Here is a 26,534-nt window from a genome sequence, read left to right as displayed (position 1 = left end):
ATAAACAAATGAATAAAAGCTTTTGTTTCCAAATCAACTTTGTTGTAGACATTTTATGATCAGGAGCCATGATGAATTTTCATTTCTACGCTCCTTCATTAGGACAATTTTGCCAAATGAAGACCTCTGTCTTGAGGACAAAAGTCATGAACTAGTCTCATTGAGAAGTTATCTCTTTTGTGATTGATAACGGGTATTTGTACCACAGCTGGCACTATCCAAAACAGGGTGAAGTGACCCTCAGTGAGTGCTCTTTCTTTTTTTTTTTTTTTTTGGAGACAGAGCCTCAAGCTGTCCCCCTGGGTAGAGTGCCGTGGCATTACAGCTCACAGCAACCTCCAACTCCTGGGCTCAAGCGAGTCTCTTGCTTCCGCCTCCCAAGTAGCTGGGACCACAGGCGCCCGCCACAACGCCCGGCTATTTTTTGGTTGCAGCCGTCATTGTTGTTTGGCGGGTCCGGGCTGGGGATTCGAACCCGCCACCTTAGGTGTACGTGGCTGGCGCCTTAGCCGGTTGAGCTATAGGCGCCGAGCCAGTGAGTGTTCTTTCTACACCAGATATTGGTGCTCCCTGTCACCCTATAAATGCAAAAAAAAAATAAAAATAAAAACCAGTGAATTCACAATGGAGAGAAATCACTTTAAAGCAACCATTACAGAAAGGGCTTTTAACCTTATATTCTGCATCAGCGAATTTACACTTTAAGGAAATAACAAGAATGAAACGAGAGAGAGAGTAAAACTAGAGCACACAGATCAGAAAGCAGGGAGAAATCCTTGGAAATGCCCTTCCTGTCAACCTTATATAAAATAAGGTCTCCCCCACCCTCTCCATTCTAACCTCTCTCCTTTATTCTTCACAGTATTATCACTGCCTGATATTTCCTTTTTTTAGCTAATTTATTTTTAGTACACTTTCTCCCTTTCTAATAAGCCCTATAAGGGTAAAATTTTGTGTCTATTTTGTCCGTTGACTGTACCTCTAGTGCCTAGGACAGAACCTGGCATATATATGCTTCAATAAATACGTTCATTGAAGCAATAGGGACCATTACCTGAGTAACCTGAGTCAGTCCATGAAAATCTGGAAATTGGCACTTGTATTCAGTATCCAAATTAATGTCAGGAAAAATAAAAAAAAATTCCTTCTGATACTCATCACTTTCTTATCATTGTAAAGGTTCAAGAATAGTTAATAATGGGGAAGGAAATAGATGTGAACATGGGGAAGTTGCTTAATTATACTTCTGACAAAAAAAAGTATGAATTAAAATTACAATGAGGTGGCATTTTCCTCCTGTGTTTGTTAGATGATGGAGAAAAGCAGTCACTTTCAAACACTGTGCTGGAAGAGAAAACTGGTAGGACATGATGGCAAAAACTTTGGTCACTGCCATCTAATAATTCCACCCTTAAGATTTTGTCCTACAGGTATACTTGCACAAGGGTGTACTCTAGGCTAAAGGAATAGATGAAAACCCAATTGTTCACCAAGAGGGAACTGGCCATAGAATAGTATGACACATAAGCAACAGCACCCCATGCAACCTCTACAAACAAGGCAGCTGGAGATACAGCATTTCACCTCTCCAGAAATTCACAGTTGATTACAACCAAACTCTGTTTTTAAATCCCAGAACATGCTACAGCTTAATTAGTGACCACTGTTTTCATGCCAATATCAAAGCTCTAATAACTGGGAAAATAAGTGTTTTTTCCTAAGATAATAAGCATCCCAGAAAATTAACACAAAAGGATTATGGGTGATGAACAGGAACTATCCTCCATCCACAACAGTTTTAATTTCAGTTTGTTATTCTTTCTATATCCATCTCAAGACTCATCTTCCTCATGATGTCTTCCCCTACTGCTTCCCATACCTCAGTGAGTATCATATAACAAAGACCTTCCCACATGGCACTGGACTTTAGCATTAAGTCAGGAAAATTGGTATCTAAGTCCTGTTGGAAATTCTCTATTAAATGAAATCTTCTTGAGTCGACAAGCAAAGCAAGAAAGATAAAGACCATGCCACCCATCCAGGTGTTGGAGTCAAAACTGATATGTCATATCAGATTTTGTTCCTTTTCATTCCCCTACAATGATTCATCAACAAATCTTGTCCATTTTACTTTCAAAATAAATGTCAACTCCACCCACCTCCCTCTATCTCCATTGCCATCACTTAAGCACAGGCCTTAGCAGTCTCTCACCAGCGAGAGCCTCCTGTTTTCCCTGCATCCTCCCACTTTCTGTCCTCTATCCATGCTGGGCACAATTTTAAAAGTAAATTATTATCTTTTCACTCCCCAGATTACACCCCTTCAAAGGTTTCCCGCTGTTCTTAGAAAAAAATAATTCAAACACTGTAACTTGACCTGTAAGTTCTGGCATGATCTAGCCCGTCTTTCTCCAACTTCAACCCATGGTGCTTTCTCCCTCCCATGTTCACTATAGCCACGCTGATTTGGGAGTCTCTAAATGTGCCAAACTCTTTCCCACTTCAGAGTCTTTTCAAGATCACATCCAGAACTCAATTAGATGGAAGCTAATGACAGTAATCTGAGTATTAATAGAAGATAGGTGAGCGGTACTAATTCTATATTTATGCAGTCAAAACAATACTTCTGTCATTTCTGACCTATTTGAAAATGATAATTTCAAAAAACGAAAACCTACTCCATGTATTCATTACTCATTAACAAATACTTATAAAATTTCTGTTTGAGGGTAGGACTGCAAACTAATATACCTCTTTGGAAAGAAGTATAGAGAATCCTCTAAGAACATGAATTAGACCTCCCACTTGATCCCACAATCCCATTTCTAGGCATCTACACAGAAGAAAAAAAACTCATTTTATCATAAGGACATTTGTACTAGATTATTACAGCTCAATTTACAATCACCAAGCTGTCAAAACACCAAAGTGCTCATCAACCCATGAATGGATTAATAAACTAAGGTATATGAATACAATAGAATACTATTCAACCATAAAAAGATGGAGACTTTACATCTTTTGTATTAACCTGGATGGAGCTGAAACACATTCTTCTTAGTAAAGTATCACAAGAATGGAAAAGCAAAAAAAAGAAAAGAAAAAGAGGGAAAAAAAGAATGGAAAGGCAAGAATCCAATATACTCAATACTAATATGAAGCCAGTAGACAAACTAATACATGCCCACATAAGAGAAAAACTCATTTCAAGTGGGAGGGAAGGGAGGAGAGGTGAGGGGGGAGGGGGAGGGGGGAGGGGGGAGGAAAGGAGAAGGGAGGAAGGAGGGGGATGGGTATGCTCCCACTTACTGGTCACAGTGTCAGGGTGTGTGGCACACCTCCTGGATGCAGGACACAACTGCAACAGGGACTTTATCTAACAAATACGAACATTGTAACCTAATTATTTGTAACCTCATATCAATCTGAAATTTAAAAAAATTCTATTTGAGGCACTTTCCTTACTATGCTAGGATACAAAAAAAAAAAAAATTAAAAACAAGCACAGTCCTCAAGAACTTTGTAGTATTTTGGGCAACATAAGATTTGTCCATGTGTAACTATACCATAAGCTGGTATGAAATAAGTAACAGGAAAGTTATAACATTTTAGGAAAATAACCAATCATTTATGGCTGGTATGATGGATAAGGGTTCCTGGGGGAAGTCTATCACAGGTGCTTTGGAAGAATGGGTAGAAGCTGGAAAAACATAGGAGGGACTGAAGGGAGGGACAGGCATACAGACAGAGGGAGTAGGAGCAAAAGCACAGAAAGTGGAACATGCACAATATGTTTAGAAGCGGCAAATAATGAGAAAGTTGGATTTGAGACAAAATATGAAAAGCCCACAAGCAGCCCACTAATAAAAATAGCACAAATGTGTTGATTGTTTACTAAATGCCATTGTTTCCTATAGTCATTTAATTATCACAATCACCCTATGATGATGACTATGATTATCCCCATTTTTCACTGAGAGAACTGAAGCACAGAGGAGTTGAGTAGCTTTTCCAAGGTCACAAAACTAGTGTATGGCGGGGACAGGATCCTACCCTGGCAATCTAGCTTCTGAGTGCATGTTAACCACGCTGGAAAACAACTTTAGTCACATAGATAATCAGAATTCATCAAAGAGCTTTGAGCAAAAATGGGCCTTTCATGACTTACTCTTGTTGGAAGATTAGAGAAGAGACAACTAAAACTTGGGAAAAGCACCTTTGAAAAGCAATACAATAATAAAGGCCAAAGGCTCAAGGTTTAAACAAGCACCATCACAGTGGGGATGTAAAGGAAAGTCTGGGTAAGAAACAACAAAAAGAATATTTCAATTGGTTGGCTATGAGAGAAGCATCAGCAAACCCAGTTCATTCTTTTTTTTTTTTTTTCCTTCAGTTTTTGGCAGGGGCTGGGTTTGAACTCGCCACCTTCAGCGTATGGGGCTGGTGCCCTACTCCTTTGAGCCACAGGTGCTGCCCAAATACAGCTCATTCTGAATTTCAAGTTAGGGTACTAGAAAAACGGTTGTGCCATTGATGCAAATGTTTTAAGTAAAAATAAAAAAAAATTACTTGAGTGAAAATAGGTGGAATTTTGCTTTAAGTCATATGGTACTTCTACTGCTGCAGGCTCCTGTGAGACCATAGAACTTCTCGGAAAATGGCAGATCACAGTAGAGAGGCCTGAGTTGAAGGTATGGGTCAGGCAGTCACCTCTGAAGACATGGTGTAGATCCCAGTGCACCCCTATATGCTTTCTACTCTCAGGGCTTCAGGAAGAGGAGCCGCAGCAGAGACGGGAAAAAAACAGAGAGAGAAGAAAAACTGAGAGTTGAGTGTGATGGACACTGGGAACTCAGTCACTTCAAAATGAAGGGGAGTAGCAATAGTTTCAAATGTTATCAAGAGATGAAGGAAAATAGAGACTGAAAAACATCACTTTTCATAATTTGGTACTAAGAGAAGCAGCTGGATAACAAAGGGTTCCAGACCTCAATGCATGAAGGAAGACAAGGGTAGACAGTGGCTAAAGATCATTCACAAAGCTTGGAGGTAAAAAGGAAAGTGAATGCTGGGGGAGTGGATTAGTAAATTCAAGCAGATGTTTTGTTTCCTGGCTTGTTTCCAGGGTGGAGAATTCTAAGCATGTTTGTAAACAAAGAAAGAGGCTAATGGACAGAGAGAGATCAAAGGTTGCTCAAGCAATGTTCCAGAACAAGGTGAAGTGCATGTAAATGAGAAGGACGTTTTTTCCTGGGGCAGAGAAAAGAGTTTTGATGCAGAGGACTCTGAGGAGTGAACCTGAGGGGCTCCTGTCAGATAAACTTAACATTCCCCCAAAAGCAAGGATCATCTGCCAAGGGTAAGATGGTGGATGACACCGCAGGCAGTGAGATAGAGAATCCAGAAAACAAGAAATAGGAAATGAAGCACACAATAATGAGAACTAGCTAAAATCAAGCAGTATGAATGACAGGAACCAATTAAAGCTTCCTCCAGAAAAAATTAGCACTGCCCTCTCAAGAGAGCTGGGAAAGCAGACATGATGGTTAGCTGGATGTCACACTCCTGGGACACACTCATCATGCATTTCATTCATTCACCAAATTTCCACTCAACCACTGGGAGCCAGTCACTGTGTGAGCTGCCACAGTCATAAAAACATGGGCTACATAAAAACAAAGGCTACTTTGGATGGTATCTGTCCAAAACATGGCACATCTCTTGGTTGAGCAGAGTAGACACATCTCACCAACGCACTCACCTAAAGCCACACTTCCATTACTTTTGATTACTAATAACTCTTGGTGACCAATATATGATTTAGCATGTGTTTGGACCCCAGTCACTCTGGGAAATATGCCTTCTGTTACAAGTACCCTGAAAGAAAAGTATTTGGCAAGAAGCTTTTCTTTTCTTTTTTTTTTTTTTTTTTTGAGACAGAGCCTCAAGCTGTCCCCCTGGGTACAGTGCTATGGCATCACAGCTCACAGCAACCTCCAACTCCTAGGCTCAAGCGAGTCTACTGCCTCAGCCTCCCAAGTAGCTAGGACCAAAGGCGCCCACCACAACGCCCGGCTATTTTTTGGTTGCAGCCGTCATTGTTGTTTGGCAGGCCCGGCTGGATTCAAACCCGCCATCTTAGGCGTATGTGGCTGGTGCCTTAGCCATTTGAGCCACAGGCGCCAAGCCAAGAAGCTTTTTCATTCAAGAATTCTCAGAACCTCAAATTGGGTGCCTGAAAACAGCATGATGTTTCAACATTGACATTGTAGTTTCACTCATTTTGTCCTCACTTCTGTCAAACTAAGAGCTTGTTCATTCACTTCTAACAAAATGCTACCTTTTTCTTATGTAGTGCTAACTTCAAACAATCTCCTCCCAGGGATTTCACCAGGGCTATGCCCTCCTAGCCATTCATTTTTTTAGATTCATTCATTTCTTCATCAGGCATTCACTGAGCGCCTATGATGTTCAATGCAGAGCACCCTGTGGTTTCAAAAACACAGTCCTTATTCTCAGAGGTACTATAGTATGTAAGTAAAGCAAGAAGAGTAGAGGAGTAACAGTAAAATATAAACTAAATACAGTGGTTAAAAATAAAGGAAAGGGAGAACAACTTTGCCCAAGGGCATCAGGCAAGGTTCCACAGAGGGGGAGGCTCTTTGATTATTGCTTGAAGAACACAGAGCAATTTTCCAGACGGGTGAGATATGTGGGGGGCAGCACTTTGAGAAGGAATGACATGTACAAAGGCACTGAGGCATGAATCAGCAGATGGTTTAAAAACCTACAAGCAGCCTGGGGATAAGGGGAGCAGGGAGGATGTGGGAGAATGGTGAGGGAGTGGGTAGACTGGTAAGCCCCCAAGGAACCATTCTGAGAGGTCTCACTTTCCTCTTGTGACCCAGACGTTATTAACGCTTTGAAGTTATGGTTCTTTCAAAATCTATGAAACTGTGAACCCTCATCTCAGAAAAAAAAATCACCAAAATAGTATATACAATGTCCACAAACACCTTGAAGTCCAGAAATTATGTGGACCTCAGGTTTAAAATCCTGCTACAGGCAAATAGCTCATTTTTCATTTTTAAAAATAGCTGGAAGTATATACAACAAGCAAGGGAGTAATATAATCCAATTTGTGTTTTAGAACAATAATTCAGCCAACTCTGTTGTGAATGGATTAGAAGCAAGTGAGACCGATGGTAGAATGAGCAATTAAGACACCATGACAACCATCTGGTCAGGAGATGATGAAAGAAACTGCCAAGAAACTCTTGAAAAAGATAAGAATGACTCAAATTATCAGATATTTCAATGCATCACAATAATTAAAACAATGTCATACCGACCAAAACTAAATAAATAAGAGAGAGAGATCAATGAAGAAGATAGAAAGTCCAGATTGAGAATTTTGTATTAGATCCAAAATTTTGTATTATGTTTTTTCCAAGGTAAAACTTAAAAAGTAAAAGATAGATTATTCATTATAATCTATTACTTACTTTACAATTATTCATTATAATCTCTTACTTTCACTTTATTATTTACTTTACAATGTAAAGTCATTGCAAGGATAAATGGAAAACTATGTGGAAAAGATACCAAGTTAAATCCTTGCACTCCTATACACCAAAATAAATTCCAGATGGATTCAGATCTACATGTAAAATAAAGAAACAGAAAAAAGGTACTGGAAGAAAATGTAGGAAAAGTATGCGTAATCTTGGGGTAGTAAAGTCTTTCTAAAATAACTCCAAAAGGCAGAACTTTAAAAGGAAAACATGAAAGACTCAACCGCTGCCCAGGGTCAGTGGAAGGGGGAAATGAGGAGTTGCTATTCACTGGGCATAAAGTTCCAGTTATCTGGAAGGATCTAAGTCCCAGAGATCTGCTGTGCAACGCTGTGCCCGTAGTTAACAATATTATATTGCAGACAAAACCTATTAAAAGGAGAAATTCATATTAAATGTTATTACCACAGTAAAAAGAAAAAAAAAAAAAAAGATTCAACCACACACACAAAAACTGCTCATGTGAAAATATACCAGAGGGAAAAAGTCAAAGATGACTAAGAAACTGGGGGGAATATTTACACTACGACCCATATACAAATGAAAACTATCTGTACTGTTAAAAGTTCAATAAAATTAGCTGGAAAATAAGCACCCCCAAAAGAAAAATAAGCAATGAACATTAGTAGGAAATTGGCAAAGGAAAAAATGTCCAACCTCACCAGTAATTTAAGAAATGCAAATAAAGCCGCAGTGAGATGCCATTTCTCCCGTATCAGATTGGCGTAGTTTTTAAAAATGATACTACTGCGTGGATGTGGAGAAAAGGGAACATTCCTACACTGCTGGTGGGAATGTAAACTAGTATGTTCCTTTTGGAAAGACATCTGGAGAACACTTAGAGAACTAAAAATAGACCTGCCATTTGACCCTGCAATTCCTTTGTTGGGTATATTCCCAGATGACCAAAAATCGCATTACAACAAAGATATTTGTATCAGAATGTTTATTGCAGCCCAATTCATAATTGCCAGGTCATGGAAGAAGCCCAAGTGCCCATCGATCCACGAATGGATCAACAAACTGTGGTATATGTACACCATGGAATACTATGCAGCCATTAAGAAGGATGGAGACTTTACATCCTTCATGTTCACATGGATGGAGCTGGAGAATGTTCTTCTGAGCAAAGTATCACAAGAATGGAGGAAAAAATATCCAATGTACACACCCCTATTATGAAACTAATTTAAACCTTTTTATATGAAAGCTATAACCAAATAGCCTAAGAATATGGGGAGGGGGAGAGAGAAGGGAGGGGGGAATGGGTGGAGGGAGGGAGTTAGGAGGGATTACTTCTGAGGTTTACCTTATAGGGGTACAGGTGAATCTTTCTAAGAGTAGAATGTGAATGTCTTAAAGCAATAACTGAGAAAATGACATGAAGGCTGTGTTGACCAGTTGATGGAAGTATTTCAGATTGCATGTGAAAACCCCACACTGTACCCTAGAAGTGCATTAATGTACATAGTTACCGTTCAATAAAAAAAAAAGGAAAAAAAAAAAAAAAACTTTTTTTCAAAAAAAAAAAAAAAAAAAAAATGATACTACTTAAGATATGGGAAAATATGCCCCCTTCCTGCACTGCTGGTGGGAGAACCAGTTAAAGGAGGGGGGAGCAATTTGGCAAAAAGAACCAAACCTTTATAAGAAAGTTTACTCTTTAGTGAACAAGCTTTGCTTCCAAACGTGTATCTACCCTAAGGAAATGATCCTAGTTTGACCTCCAGGAGATACATGATAATTTTTGTAGTAGCAAAAATATTTAATTTGATTGGATAAGTAAATGTTATTTAACCATTAAAGAAGCTAACTTAGGAAAATTATCTTATAGAAAAATATTTCAAGGCATAAATAGATGCTCACACTTGTTAACTCAGAAAAATGGGCTATAAAATCATATTATTATATACAAGCCTGGCAACAACTCCTCTACCACCCCATACTACTATACCTAAACAAGAGAATATAGGTGGGTTGAAATATAAATTTGAAGCATGATTCCACCGCAATGACAATACATGAAAACTGATATCATTAACAGTAATAGTGTAAACAACAATGGAAAAATTGCTCGACCCTGAGCAAGCGGCAGGCTGGCTCATAGTGACGTGTTAACAGAGTTCAGAGGGAGAGCCCCGTTTCTGTACAAGACCTCTGGTGAAGCACAGTGGAGCCTGAGAGGTCTATGCATGCTGATCTCTTCAACCTAATCCTGTCCCCTCAGCCTGCCAAGCTTTGACCCAGAAATCAGAGGGGAGAACATAGGAAAATTATATGCAGTTAGACATGGAAAATATGTAGGGACAGAAAAAGGTTTGGGCTAGACCTGCACTCCCATGAGAGCCACGACAAGCTCTCCGCGAGTGACACAGATTGAAACAAATGAGAAAACAGCCCAGATCTATGGGCTGACACTGATGTGGTGATGGCCCTGCTAGAACTTAGCACAGGAGCACTGGACACCATTTGGTGGGCTCCAGCTCTCTGACGCATGCTGAGTCCTTAGGATCCCTGTTTGTGTGGAGCAGGGCAAGCACCACATTCTCATCCATTTCCAAAATAGCATTTTCGGCTCAGCGCCTATGCTCACCAGCCACATACCCTAGGGCTGGCAGGTTCGAACCTGGCCCAGGCCTTCTAAACAATGACAATTGCAACAAAAAATAGCTGGGCATTGTGGTGGGAGCCTGTAGTCCCAGATACTTGGGAGGCTGAGGCAGGAAAATTGCTTAAGCCCAAGAGTTGGACATTGCTGTGAGCTGTGATGCCACAGCACTCTACCAAGGCAACGTGATAAAACTCTATCTCAAAAAAAAAAAATGGCTTGGCACCTGTGGCTCACGTGGCTAAGGCGCCAGCCACACACACCTAAGGTGGCAGGTTCGAATCCAACCTTAGCCCGCCAAACAACAATGATGGCTGCAACCAAAAAAAAATAGGCAGGTGTTGTGGCGTGTGCCTGTGGTCCCAGCTACTTGGGAGGCAGAGGCAGGAGACTCGCTTGAGCCCAGGAGTTGGAGGTTGCTGTGAGCTGTGATGCCACGGCACTCTACCCAGGGGGACAGCTTGAGGCTCTGTCTAAAAAAAAAAAAAAAAATCATTTTCCTGTCAAGTGGACCATATGGAGCCTCTAAAAATCTGCACATATCATAGATAATTTCACCAATCAGTGAAACCACATCATATGCATCTCAACCAATCTGTATTTTATTTGGTGGTATGTCAGCATGGGGGTTACAACCCATATTAAGCAGAAGTTGTGATGGAAAAACATGTTTCTATCGCGTTTGCATTTGCCGGCTTATCTTTGTGACAGCTGATTCCTTTGCCTCGGATTCTCCCACTTCAAAACTGAAGAGGGGAGGTTCATCAGAAAACCTTACTCTGTGACAAAGGCAATTGACTATAAGGTGGGGGGGGGGGAGATCGCTTTTGAAACAGAGGGGGAAATAAAGCAAACAAACACCCACAAGAAATGAGTGTGTGTTTAACAAGGGAAGTTATCTCAAAGGTCACAGATTGGCGGAGGAAATATGCTATTTACCAATGGTGGGGAAGGAAAACTCCCAAAGACACATAAAACTCACTCTAAATATTTGCCACTCTGTTTTATTTCAGACCAGTGCACATTAGCAGGGGCAAGGCAGAGTACACACTGAGGACCCAACAAGGTCACCAAGCTATAGCCCCTTTGTCAGCACAGAAAAGTTGCTCCCAACAGCAGCTAAGAGGTTTCAGCAGAATTATTGTGACTACCCTAGATGGATAAACTTCAGAGGATATCTATTTTATTATCCACAGTTCATTGAGGATATATATATATATATGTACTTACTTTATTTATAGTATAATCTAGCTCAATTGTTTTTGGTCAGTTTTGCTCATGATTTTGCTTATCACTTGCTTATAACTTTACTCAGAAAACTTGCTTGAATCTATTTTGTTGACATTTACAGTTATTCCAAAGAATAGAAAATAATGAATGAAATTTTGTTAAGAGAACATGCATTAGTCAATTCTGAACATTTGCATTGATGAAAAAGGCACACTACCCATACATTAAATCTTATGTGACTTTTCCTTTATACTTAGAAATTCCAAGAATGATTATTTAAAAGCAAAATCAACCATTTACCAGAATAACTCAGAACAAAACCATGGTGTTTTAAGACCTGGTAATATTTCTTAAAATAGAATGCTATTAGTTCGTAAATCTAAGGCAGGCACACAGATGTCTGCCCCACATACCACATAAAGCATTTTGCTACAGAAAAACCTTCTGTCATATTTCGACCATAAACACGACGTGAGAATCACACCAGTGGGAGGTTTAGATTGTGTTAAGGGTTTTTCTATTTCTCACACCTTCAGGCAGACAAAGACATACACTTTCATTCTAAAGACACCCATTTGGCTCCCCCCATACTCCGTCAACAAACTCATGCTTCGCTCCTGAAATTCCTTTTCTGACTTACCTTGAGCATAAAAATCTGGAACAGGAGAGTGGCTTCAGAGAAGCCCGCATCAGAGTGTGGCCAAGGGGAATGAAATCTCAGTTCCTACCAACAACACAAATCTCTGACATTAGACAGCAGAAAGAAAGGGGCGCTAACAGCATCTCAGTGCTTTCATAGCAGATATTTTAATAGAAACAATTCAAGCTCCTGACGCAACAGAGGGGAGCCTTTGCATAATGTTTAGTTTCTAAGGCCTCCGAAAGGTATCTGATATTTATTTATGAATCAAATACATTAAGCCTGAAATGGAAACATTTCTAGAATTTCCAAAGAGCCTACATAAAGCTGCCTGAATTATTATTCTCAAACAAGTTAGTAGGAAACATTAAGTCCCACGTAAGGTTTTTGGTTATTGTTTTTTCTCCTCCTACTCACCCCCACCCCTCACCGCCACTGGATCATGAAAACATGTTTTAAAAGATTTCAACAGAGAAACCATCAATTTGATGGTTAAAACTCCCCCTGGAGCTCATTTTTATACATCCCTTAGAAAAATCTTAGGAGGTTTTAGAAAATGTCCCAAATTCAGAAACCAAAGATTCAAATGCAAAGATCCTATCCTAGTTTCTGGTGGTTCTCTGAAAGGAACAAGTTCTTCCTAAATGGAGCTGCATGTAAGAAACCATTATCCTCTCTAAGCATTTCAAAAGAAGCTAAAGTAAAATCTTGTTTAACCAGAGCCTAAACAATCAGAAGTTCACGTACCAAAGTTATAAGTCACCTTTTATGAGAAAGAGACAAATAAAATAGAAACAAGCTGATTCAGAGATTTATTAGGATATGTTCAGTGGAAATTCAACCCAGGACTTAGCTCACATGCCTCAAAAAGCTTCTAAAGTTGTGACCAATGTTCATATGGTAATGTTCATCTTAGGTATGCTTCACCATTCCCTAATTATTTGAAAAGAGTTTTTACCCCTCTTTGATACAAATTCTAACCCCTTGTTAATCACTGTAGACAATTATTTAATGAACCTATCCTCAGCCTATTTTGGACAAATTGAATTCACAACAAAATGAAGAAAGATTTGTTTGTTTTACTTGGGGGAAAAAGGAACGGGGGGCTGAATGAGTCATTTAAAAAGATAACTTGAAAAAATAAATAAAAAATAAAAAGGTAGCTTTAATATTGCGCATTTATTTGTAGAACAACTAAATAGAACACAAGGTGAAGGACTGAAAACCTGGAAATCACTTTATACCAAAATAAATTTGGGGGAATCACTGAACCTCAATTTTGCCAAATGTACATTAAGGGCATTGTTATGCCTTCTATATCTCCCATGATACAAAATTATGATATAAATACAAGGTTCGTTAACTTGGTCAAATTAAGCTGGATAGAGATACTTGGCCATATACACAATGACATCTATCTTCACCTACCGAAAAGAAGGCCGACTGGTCATTTGACTACCAACATGTAAATCTTGTTTTTAATGTCTTCATATGGGTTTATTAGAATGAGACACTCACCTACAAGTCAACCTATAGTTGCCTGTGAGGTTAGCAGGCTATACTATTGCCATCTCCCACTTGTAAACGAGGACGCAAAAGCAGAAATCATAACAACAATTTGCCCGACAAAGAAGGCAGGTCGAAAGTGGAACTTAGAATTTTAAAGGTGTTGAAGACAGGGCTCCGCATTAAGTAAAAGCACTTATATGTGATCCTGGAGTAAATGAATAAGCTGATATTGCACAGCCCGGTACGTCACAGCCCGGTACGTCACCAGGCCCTCCATGCACCCTGTGGCAGGCAGAAGCCTTAGGCCTCGCCAAGATCCGTACATGGTCAAATATGATGACATTACAGGAGGAACGCATTTTTGCTCCTGCCTTTTTTACCACACCTTAAAAAAACATTTTTACTGATATACAGTAGTTGTACATATTTGGGGGGTAATGTTTTGATACCTGTACAAGCTGTAATGATAAAAATCACCTCAAACATTGATCTTCTCTTTGTGCTGTGCGTGGGTCTAATTGCCCTTAGGATTAAAAATCACATTTTATTTTTTCAGTTAACACTAAATATGAACAGTCAGAAGCCTCTTACCTTTGCTGTTTAATTATCCATATGATTGCAGCTCAGATCAGCTCTTTATAATCCAATTTGAGAAAATGATGCATCTATTTAAAAGCATACATAGCTTTGTTTGTTCAAGCAAAAAGTTGACTGAATGCTCCTAGACTAGGAAGAGATTGGCATGTTTGCTTGTGCATATCAGATTATTTAATTGCAAAACTGGGGATTATTTCACAGATGTGAATGGATTTCTAATTTATGTCACAATGGAGAGATTATACTCTTAGGAGAAGTTATTTACTTACTCATTTTCCTAACTAGATTTCCACACAAACAAGAATTTCAAGTCAGGGAAGCATTGCCAAAAATGCTTCACCAGAGACAACCTAAAAGAGATCATAAATGTCTAGTTAGCTATAAATAATGACTTTAAAAAGATCTTTGGAAATATAATTACAGCTGGTCTAGTCTGAGGAATTTTACATTTATGTAGCCCAAATAAATTACGGTATACACACAATAATTTTAATTTATGCATTAATATAGGTTGTTGTACATGTTGCTATAAATTTCAAAATTAAAAAAAAATCAAGAAGGATCAAGTTCATTTTTTTCCATAACACTTTTTTTAACTCTAAAGTCCATACATAGCTCTGCTTTCTCTGCACATACTGACAAATGCTTTTCCCCCCTCTCTAATTTAAGTATTGCACTCTCTGCAGTAACTTGTCTGACCTTGTCTGTAACTCTTACTGGGAATTTCTAAGCTATCTTTTTGTAATCTTTTAAGGAAACAACTTATCAGTGCATCTATGTTCTTTTATGTTCATGCCTCCCTCCTCTTTTTCCCTTTCCTTGGCAACATCGGAGCAGACATACAGAAGCCTATAAATTAGGTGGCTTGTTTATTTTTACCTGCATATATTCAGAAGCTATTTTTAAGAAAAGGGCTGAATTGTGAAATCAGAGTTCTGGAGCCTAGTCATTGTGCGGCCTTGGGCAGGGTGCGTAACTCAGGGGACCTGTCTTCTCCGACAGGAAATGTGGAGGACCTTGCTAGATGATCCATCTTCATGGTTCTGACAACCCTGAAACTATACGACTCGACTCGCTAGCTCTTTGGGGACTTCACACTTGAATGTCAGGATGTTACCTTAAAAGATGTTCGGTCCTTTTCCTGGTGAATATAAACACAGACAAAGAAAAGGGCACAGACATGCGGAGGGATGCAAACAAGAAAGGGGGAGAGAAGTGGGAGGGAGAGAGGAGAAAGAATAATGAGGACAGGGGGCAGAAACCCAGAGACATGGCAGGGGAAGGGCAGGGAACAGAGCATTTAGGGGAAAGGAGATGTACATCTGTAGAGGACACCAAGAGTCAGACGACCTCTGAGCACGATGATCTGCAGCTGAGGAGTGGACCCTCGGGCCATATGTCCACAGGTGCTCCTTGTGGAAGAAGAGCCCGAGCCTTCAGCACGTAGTCATTTGTTAATTACTCCCCTCACCTGTGTTGTAAAGTCTCAGTAAAAGGCCAGTGCGGAGGTTGCTCCAGGCTACCCGCAAAGGACTAGGACTGGTGCTCCTCCTATAAGCTTGTACTTCTAATCTGCGCCACACCTGGTTCCTTCCTGTGGTCATTGAGACCAGGACTATAAGGGCCCAAGGGGTTGTGACATACATCAGTAAGAAAGCTAAACAAGAGGTCTAAGTTACAACACACAACTAATTATAGAGGATCAAATTTTTAAGTTTTTGTATGACAACAAATACCTACAGGGATTTGTTCTCTCTGCTTTCAAGCGTTGCTCCTGTTCTTCAATGTGAGGGGCCCTACACACACTCAGGAGGACACCCTGGCCCACACAGCCAAGATCCACACGTGGTCCCACTCTCTTTGGTCCTAAGAGCGCTCACACAGAACTGCCATTTATCGCTGGGAGACTTGACCCCAGGAGAGGCCCACCCAGACCCTGGCAGAAACCCTGGGATCACTTAGGCAGGGAACTGTGGGGCACTAAATGGCTTAGAAGAGGGGGTGGGTACTGGAGATAGGCAACATCCCGTTGGCTCTGCAAAGTCCTCTTCCTGGGGACCTGGTGCCATGGAGAACAGCCAGCAGTACATATGACAAGAGCAAGATCTTCTTACGCCAGACCCAGGGCCATTTTTCTGATGTGGTATTTCTGCCTTAATCTGAGTTAGCCAGAAATCTAAGTAGCCATACCTCATATTCCAAGCAGCTAGACTGAATAGTATTTGGTTGTACACAGAGTGAAGATAACTAACCTGAGTACCAAAATTACTTCAGCTCAGGTGGTCAAACGAGTTCAGTTTTAATACCATGGAGTCTGTGCCACGTTAGCACAGAGTAGAAATCTCTACACACCACATAGAGACTGTTTAAGAATAAGCTACGACAAAAAGAACCTTTGTGAGCTTTTAGTGACCAGGCAGAGAGTAAAGCTTTGTCTCAATTTCCTTCTCAGTTTACAGAACATCACAGGTCAAGGAAGACCCAAGGCAAGAAGCCAAATTTAATGGTAAACGTTCCCTCTCGTTCTTCCTTAACACCTCACTGTGACATACCTGAGTTGTCCTCTGCAGGAACACAAGATCTACTTTCCCAAAAAAAAAGTGTTCTATGCCTCTATTTCCCACTTTTCACTACCAAATTTTGCTTCCCATCTATTTTGGCTTTTATCTGATAGTAGCCAACTAATGGAATAAACTACCTACCACGTACCACCGGGCTAGTGTTGTCAGCTGAATAGGGTATCTATCCAAGTTAATTAACCGTGAAAGCAGGACCTTGAGGACATGGCATTCCTTAAGATGTAGGAATGACTCCAACAGAAGGTATTTATCGCAAAAGTGGGATCAGGCCAGTGGCACACAAGCTTCTTGGAACCTCTTGAATATACCTTACAGCCTGCCCCACTGACAGACCACTGCATGTGGGCAAAGTACTTTTGTCCTTAAGTACAAAGTAATAGACAAGAAAGAGAAGAAACTTGTCCTAATAGATGTGCAGTGCCGCTGAAAAGAGAGAATCTATGAAAAATGGGAAGTGCTTTAACAGTATCTCAAAGTAAGGATGCAAAGGACGAGCGATAAGGCCTTTCCCTCCTGTTTTCTAATACACTCCCCAAAAGTGTCATCTGCCACAAGCGTTCCCTGAAATTTTTATTAAGAGTCAGAACATTTGGCCTGTGCAGCAAAAGAAACAGCTTGAAAGAATTTAAATATACGCTTCTCTGTTTCCTTGTTTTTCCAGTTGTAATAAGCCAAGTCTTTGGAGGTGTACTCTCTATGTCCTATACCCTTAAGACTTACTGTTTAGAAAGATTCACATGTACCCTTGTAAGACGGACCATAGAAATGCAGAATATAAATGTCTTAACACAATAACTAAGAAAATGCCGTGAAGGCTATGTTGACCAGTTTGGTGAAAATATTTCAAATTGTATACAAAAACAGCACACTGTACCCCATGACTGCATTAATGTATACAGCTATGATTTAACAAAAAAAAAAAAAAAAAGAAAGGAAAAAAAAAAAGACTTACTTTTTATTAATATATCAGAGTCCTAAGAGTTATCTTTATTCTTCCCTACAGAAGACTGGAGAGTGATTTCACTTTAGTTTTTCCAGCTGCTTCCTTTCTATTGCTCTGCCCATGACTTCACAAAGACAGGTAATCCTTACAGTCCTAAGCCTTAGACTCTGTCAGAAGACACACGTTCCAATTCCACTTCTAACACTTAGCAGCCATGAGGACGTTATGTAACTCTTCCTGGAGACTCATTCTTACTGGTGACATGAGAGTTTTTTTCAACAAATATACAAATAGCTTATATGGGACAGCACACAACACACTGGTGCTTTATGCGTCTGGCTGAGATGAATATTCCTGGTGGTGGTCTCTGTTTTGGAATTTTTCAGAACAAGACCAGATCCATTTGTTTATCCAGTTGACAAATACTTTGCTGAGCACCCACCATGCACCTGACTCTCCACTAAGTGCTGTAAGAACCACTGGAAGAGCTACCAGCCATCCAGCTGCTGCTGGGTAGTTTCTATTTTCAAAGGACCTCACTTCCAGGATTGTCCCTTCTGGAAGGTAGTTAAGAATGTGTGCCATGTTTGCTGTTTAAATCGTGTCTACTTGCAGTACTTTGGAATGCAGCCTGTCCCTCTCTGGGCTTCATTATACAAAATTCCCACAGTTGGTGTTCTTTCGAGGCAGACAAGGCAGCATAGTCTCTAAGAAATTCTCTGTTGGGCTTGATGAAAGAGAATTAAAATATATCTGGACTTCATCAAGTCTGGTTTTCAGCCTGCCATGGGAGGATGGAGTTGGTAGGGATAAATTAAATTATTAAGACTGGAAGTTTCCAACAGTGTAAGGAGAAAAGTGGTAATGAGCAACCCATAAAAATAATGAGTGAGCTCACTCACTGCACACCAGGACCCGTCTGATGCTGATTCTGCCCATTCAAACATTCTCCTCCTCATTCTGACATCACGCAAAGAGGAAAATGTAACAAGCAAATATCAGGAGAGTAATTCCTGCTCAGTTGAATGCCTAGTTATAACCAAATAAAAGCACAGTAGCTTCTCTGAAGCTTAAATACAAAGAGCACCTTTGTAATGGACAACTGATTACCCAAAGCAATGTGACTTTGGTATAAGTTTTAACTGTTACGAGTGGGCAGTAACACTTGGATGTTTGAAGGATTCATGTTAGTTCTGTGGAAGTCACATATTAAACCATCCATTAAAATGGAAAAGTCATAGCTGTTCAGATCCCAGGGAAGCTAATTGACCCACGAGGATAGAACAGGAGGTTGTAAACATACCTTTTGTATAACTGTTGGACAAAATCATTTATTATATAATCATTAGTTCTGTATGTCCTTAATGACTTCTATTTTCCCTGATATGCTTAATCTGGTCTGGTTTAAAGGAGGTTGAGTGCTCTCAAAAATATGAGAGAAAAATATAGAAAATAGCATGGTTTTCGATTATTTCTCTTCAAATACCAATTTTCTCCTTATGCTTCTGATAGGTGACAGAGAGAGGAGAAAAACTGGGCAACTGGGGAGTCCAAAGTTAGAGGAATCCCAGTATAACTGGTCAGAGTATCAACCCCACTGATACTCTGTGAAATTCTCCTCCAGACTATGCAGTGCACAACCTGTGTGCCATACCCAGTGGTCCCATCTGCAGGGCACCCAGGAGTCCACGAAAAAAGAAAAGGAAAATATCCCTGGAAAATACCTCGCTGCCCTGGTGAGTTAGTTCAATCCTAAGGAGTCAAGGAAAAGGAAGACAGAACGTTCACTGACTTTAATAATTACTCAAAAAATTCCATAAATAGATGCAGAAGAGGGATCTGAGAACTGTAAAATGTTTGATTCTGTGATCACAAGAGGTGAAAGTCTTTCCATTTGAACGATCCTCAGATAAACAAAACCACAGTGAAAATGGCTGAGCAAACAGTGTTCCTATCTTCACACCCACACACCTAGTGGACTACGTCAGCAAGCAGAGAAAATCTTCTTCAAATTTCCATGGACAAAGCAAACTGGGGAGAGGTAGCTCCACTTTGGTTGACTTTAAACATTAAATCATATAGTTTAAGTTTTTGTTTCATTCCCCCAAAAAGGAGTCATTACCCTAAATATATGGCATTTAAGGACAAGGGATTTTATCAGACCAGATGAAGGATACTCCTGGACCTCAGTCAAGTGAGCAAGCATTATTTGCGTGTGGAGTGTTCTTAACACAAACCTTTCAGAATGGCATAGGAAACCTGCTTTACTGGGATGCTCAAGGATGTGATACAGGCAGGACCTCTGAGAAGCAGAAATGAGCAGGACAAGACCACTCTAGGGCCAGGCAACCCTATCCTGGGGCTAGTGCTTTAGAGTGCCCTCTTCTGCCTCCCTCTTGCTATGTCTCCCTACGGGGCCAGTCATCTGTAGGGTTGTAGGATATACCCCTCTCCAGGGACAACGTCCCTCTAGGTGATTCCACAAGTACTCATGACACTGGAATTCCCTGCCCCCAAAGGCCCAGCTTCCAGGGCCATGCAGGTCTTAGTCCTCCCTAGGACAGACCACCTCACAGCCAGCGTGCACATCCCTAGGCCTGAGGAGAGCATGAGTGTCTGCTGGACTGTGAGATGTGACTAAAGCTTGAGTGAGGCCCCTCCAGTTGTATAGTGGAGCCAGGGCAAGAAGAGATGGGAGGGTCCTGGGCCATCAAGCATTAGGGGTGGGCCTATGATGGGATAAGTCACATAATGAAGTGAGAGCAATTCAGTGATCCCACAAAACATCTTCTTTCTCTCTCCTTTACTTATGATGACCACATAACTTATCATCTGAACCAGGATGCTACTGAGTGTGAAAGAGACCTTGACTAGAAGGACATCAGCTCACAGGTGAGGCCAACTGTCCTGCCAACGTCAGTCAGCTACATCAAACAGCAAAGATTTTGTTCCTTCATAGTTTTTCCTCACGACTGCTGAGCTCTGAGTTCCACAATAATTGCCATTCATCACATCCAGCATTTTCCTCCTCGTCAGGTTCCTTTCTGTCTCATTAGGAGAGTGTTTCTGCTTGGTGCACCGACGGGGTAAATATAACCTCGTAGTCATCACGCACAACAGACTTTGGGTAGGTCTGTTGTATCATATACATACAGTTCCAGCTTCTGTGGATTTTCTGCAAAGGTTGTTCAATCTGTTAAGTTTGTAGGCTAACATGTTAGATAAAAGGGATAGGAAAGAAGGGGGAGATATAGGGATCTAATGAGAGCCATTAGAAACCCTGAAAACACACCAAAGAACGCTGGATACCAGGATTCCTGCAGGAAGTAGAAAGTCAAGGATAAATAGTAAACAGAACCGTAAGAGAAAACACTGTGAAGGAGCTTTTCTAGAGCAAAGCCTGCACTGGGCCCGTGTACACACGATTTAATGAGGACCAGTTGGTGCTTTCCAAAGCTCAAGCCCTAGAGGAGGGAGTTTCTGGGAAGGCCTAGGGCCACATCCCTGGCACCTGTTAATGTGCCTCCTGTGCTGCTTCTTGGCAAATTTCAGCAGCCTGATTTCATCTCACAGCTGTTGCACAACATACCATATGCATGTGAATGCACACACACACGCACACACATACACACACTTTGCTCCTACAGGGCTTCTGATTAGAATAGTGAAGTCCTACTGTCGCTATTATTTATAACAGCAGTTCTTAAACATGACCACACATCACAATTATCCAGGGAGCCTCTCTGACAAACATACAGATTCCCAGGCAGCATCCCACAGAGATTGGACCAGGAGGTCCAAGGTGAGGCTGGGACATTACTACCCTTAGTAAACACTCCAGACAACTCTGAAGGCAAACATGCTAGCCCCTGGAGAGGCTGAGCTACAGCGTCTGACCAGGATGCAGTCTCGCCTTCATGCTCTGTTTTTCCCAGGCTGTTCTTATGCAGGAGTCCTCCCAGAGAGAACTGAAGATGCCCTACCCAAAATCATGGTGACAGGGTGCCACAGCAAACAGCTGTCCTTTCCTGGCATGGCCAAGCTCTAACCAACTGCCAGTTCTAACATGTCCCAAAATGTTTCTCCATTCATTCTCTCTCATGAGAAACTTCTGGAGCTTCATTAATAAATAAAAGTGCACATGTAGGTTGGGTGCCCATAGCTCAGTGGTTAGGGCGCCAGCCACATGCTTCAGGGCTGGTGGGTTCAAACCCAGCCTGGGCCTGCTAAACAAACAACAAAATAATATATATATCCAAGTGTTGTGGCAGACGCCTGTAGTCCCAGCTACGAGGGAGGCTGAGGCAAGAGAATTGCTTAAGCCCAAGAGTTTAAGGTTGCTGTGAGCTGTGACACCATAGCACTCTACCAAGAATGACAAAGTGACACTCTGTCTCAAAAAATAAAGAAGAAAAGTATATACATACAGTTTGTGAAAACTTTAGGATGGTTTTAATTGGCAGCTTTTAGTTTATAATTCAATGATAAAACTGTTCCTTTGAAGGAAATTTTAACCCATTTCTTTCCTTTGTCCGCACCTCCCTCCTCCTTCCACACTCATGCTGGGGGCTTTTTATTAAATTAGTGGTTCTCACTGAACAGAGGACCAACCCTTTCTAGAGGAACACATCAATGTCTCCAGGAAACCATGTAATTTTTCTATTTGTGAAAATGAACCAAATGTTTTCAAAAGGGTGAGAAACACTGTTAGCATCTTCTTTGATTCATCCAGAATATGGATGGGAGAAAATTACAGTCATCCATCAACGGGAATTTTGTGTTTCACAAATCGTGTGGTTTAATCATAAATAAGCCTAAATTTATAAGTCATTGACATAGAAGAATTAATGAAATAAGTAAAATTAGAGAAATACTATCAGGTACCAAAAAAAATCCCTGCTTGTCAGTGGAAAGGCAGATGATGGGGGTTCAGTCAGCCCTCTGAAGGTTAGAAGGCAAACCCAATGAAAAGTCAGCTGCTGAGAGAACAAAGGAAGTTAAAAGAGCTCTACTCCACTGCACAGCTCTGAGGCTCAGTGGTGCCTGGTTTCGTAAGGCAATAGTGCACTGATGGCTGGTTCCCTTGGGAGCAGCCATTGCCCGTCTCCAGGGCTATTCCCACAGACCTCAGGGATGGAGCCATTACCAGAAAGCCCACTGATCTTGACAGCTGAAAATGTTGACATACCCTGACAACAGTGCCTCCTCGGAGCACGTCAATGCTGAGCTCAGTATCTCAGTATCCCATACTGATATGGCTTTGGAGGCTGTGGAGCTGTAAATGTTGTAAGTAAAAAGACCAGACCTGAGTGTGGGAAATGCACCCAGTGACTTCCTAAACTTGTGTTAAACTGAAGAAATATCTCCTCGGGAGACTGGTCCTTCACATATTGTTATTTCATTATCTGATGCCTAATTTCTCTTGCTTCATTGTTCTTTTCACTAAGCTTTAGAATCGAAAGTTTTGATCTAAATCTAAAGTTTAGATCATTTTCCTAAGGTAGTTTTACAGGGAGGTTAATTGTTTGCCTTTCATAAATCAAAATTTCTATAAATCATAAGATATATGGCATGCATAATTTCATTTTTATAAACCTAGATTAGTCATGAAATAGCTTGAAAGAAAGTTTTAGAGGGATGTGCATGGCAATATTCACATTAGTCAGTTTGGGAGGGTCCAAGATTCCTGTCCCTGTGACTTAATTCTTTTCTACCATATATCTGTATTACTTCTGTGCTTTTCAAGCTTAAAAACAGTGGGTGGGAAATACTGAAGTTATTTACCAGTGTAAGGGATCAACATCAGACATTAATATAATTGCAGACATTCCTTAGCTCACATTGAGGTTATAATACCAATAAACCCATCATCAGTTGAAAATATAAAGTCAAAAATACATTTAATACACCTAACCTACAGAACATCCTACCTCAGCCTAGTCTACATTAAATATGCTCAGAACACTTACATTAGCCTACAGCAAAATCATCTAACACAGAGCCTATTTTATAATAAAATGAAAATCACATGTAATTTATTGAATACTTGACTGAATGTGAAAACAGAATGATCGAATGGGTACTTGAAGCACAGTTTGCTGAATTAGTATTGTTTCCCACCATCATAAAGTCAAATTATCATAAGTCAGGGACCATTCGTATTTCAAAACCACAGAAACAAATGGCGAACATTCAACTTCGGGTTCTATCATTTCTTTTGCTATTATTATGTGCTGTTTTGTCACTGCTAAAATCTATCCACTAAGATGAGTGGAAGTATTTGTCTGCCACCTTATTTTAAAACATAGGACTAAGACAAGCACAAATGATAGCTCACTTACTCTCCTGAAATAGGCACTAATTTCTCAAATTATCTCCTTGTTGTTCAAGACAGATACTCTCAGAGATGAAGTAAATAAGGGTTTCCTCTATCAATGAATTGAAAAAATTTAAAAATTATTCAGTGTCACGATTGACATTTCAATTGTGTAGTTCTTCTTGGCTTCCGCTTTTAATGCAGACTGTACAGCAAGAGGCAGATACCAATATGCTCCCTAAGAGGATCTAAATTGGCTCTATTCATCTCTCTCTGACTTCAAGACAATGTTTAAAAATACATGTCTGGCTTAACATTTTACAAATGCTTCTTTTTAAACATTAATTTTCCGTCTGTGCCCCACAAGAGAGATGTTTTGTATTGGGGATCTAAGTCAGGAACATCAATGAGAATGAAATCCCTCAGGGCAGCCTCTATCTCTTCACCACTCAGGGGCCTGCTGAATCCCACTTCAAACCCTACTATCACCTGGAATTGTCTCATTTTCCAGAGCTGACATTTTGAAATCCCCCTCTCTAGCGACAACCCCCAATTTTTCCACCTTCCCCACCCTTTCCCTCCTATTGAATTGATCCTGCCTTTTCATTGTTCTCTGCACTTGACTCTGCTCTTTATTTTCTTTTTTCTCTAAGGCTTTGTAAACAGGGATATGTGTCCCCATCCTATATAGAGTCCAGTCTTGGGGAAACATGGTGTGCATATTTTAGATGTCTGCTTTACTCAATAATAAATCACTTACTACTTAATTCTAAATTAAAACAAATATATTACAGATACATGAGGAAATTTTCAACATTTTAAAGACAAAACTTAAGACTTTAGAATTTTCAGACTTCCAATAAGCTATTTTAAGCCAAGCTCCCAAGCCTCAGAGAGACACTTCCCTTCTTCTCTGCCATGATGTTTCTTGGGAAAAGTTTAGGGAACATTAACCTAATTAGCCTATTCGTCCTCCTCTTGCCTTCCCAGTCCATGGTCAACCATTTCCAACCAAATTCTCTCTGACCTTTGAGATTTCCAAGTACTCTTGACCTTCCACTAAAACCCTTGCTCAAACTGACCCAAGAAGAAATGGAAACTGTCCATTTCTTCTGCATCAACTCTGGAGTGTCACACTACACATAATAACGTTTTTTAGAATCAGGCCCCTCAACAAGTCCTAAGCTCTAGTAATCACTAGAACATTCCCTTTTTTTTTTTTTTTTTAGACAGAGTCTCAAGCTATCACCCTGGGTAGAGTGCTGTGGCATCATAGCTCATAGCAAACTTTTGGGCTTAAGCGATTCTCTTGCCTCACCCTCCCAAGTAGGCACCCGCCACAGTGCCCAGCTATTTTTTGGTTGTAATTGTCATTGTTGTTTGGCAGACCTGGGCTGGATTTGAACCCTCCAGCTCCAATGTATGTGGCTGGGGCCCTAGCCACTGAGCTATAGGCACCAAGCCTAGAACATTCCTTTCTTAATCACTAGTATACATTCTAACTTTCTCCAATCCTTTTGTACTCTCATACTTCTGACTTTCTCAACAAACAGCTTTACTGCTCACTGTACAAAGATTAACAAAATTTTAAGTGAATGAGATCAACCTTCTCTACCTCCACATTAAATGCCATAGGTAGAGAGACACAGACTTTGTTCACCTCACCATACCCTTCCAAAGCAGGTGTTGACCTCTGTATGAGGCTTACTGTCTCAGTCCTTTTGAGCTGTTATAATAAAATATCTTAGACTAGGGATTTGTAAATAACAGAAACATATTGCTCATAGCTCTGGAGGCTGGGAAATCAAGGTCAAGATGCCAGCAGATTTGGTGTCTGGTGAGGACCCTCTCCTTATAGATGGCACCTTCCATGTGTGCTTACATGATGCAAGAGGCAAACAGTCTCCTTTAAGCCTCTTTTATGACGGCATCAATTCCACTCACAAGGGCAGAGCCCTCATGACCTAATCATCTTCCAAAGGCCCCACCTCTCAATACAACCACATTGAGGATTAAGTTTCAACATGTGAATTTGAGTGGGATTCAAACCCTCAGACCCTAACATTCACCAGCACTCAGCCTTGTATGGAAATTTTATTTGTGTGTCTTTTACTCACCAGAGTAGGAGTTTGCAGAGGTTAGTAATAACATGGTTTTTATCTTTATACCCTTCACTCCTTATATAATTTTTCAAAAATTATATATTTCAAAATTCAAAACATGTGTGCTGCCAAGGCTGGTCAGGGCCTTGGGGCAACAGAGAGTAAAAGGTGCAGCTCTGGCCAGGAGCACTAAGTGTGAAATTACTCAGGCACACTCTCCACAGCTCCCACCTCTGCGAGGAAGGCAGTGAGGATGACATCCTCTCCAGGTTTGCCTGACCCCAGGACAATGATCCTTAACAGAGCCGCAGTCAGTTCAGCCTGTCCACTCTGCCCAAGCCTACGGCACACCACACAAACTGACCACTGTACACCCGGCTGCTATCGGGAGAGGAACAGTATGTGAAGCTCCTCTCACTGCACATTAGACCTTCAT

The sequence above is a fragment of the Otolemur garnettii genome, unplaced genomic scaffold, assembly GCF_000181295.1.
Source record: "Otolemur garnettii isolate 467f Iridium unplaced genomic scaffold, OtoGar3 scaffold00005, whole genome shotgun sequence".
In the NCBI taxonomy this organism is placed as follows: domain Eukaryota; kingdom Metazoa; phylum Chordata; class Mammalia; order Primates; family Galagidae; genus Otolemur; species Otolemur garnettii.
The sequence above is the reverse complement of the archived record's forward strand: the minus strand, read 5'-3'. Positions refer to the sequence as shown.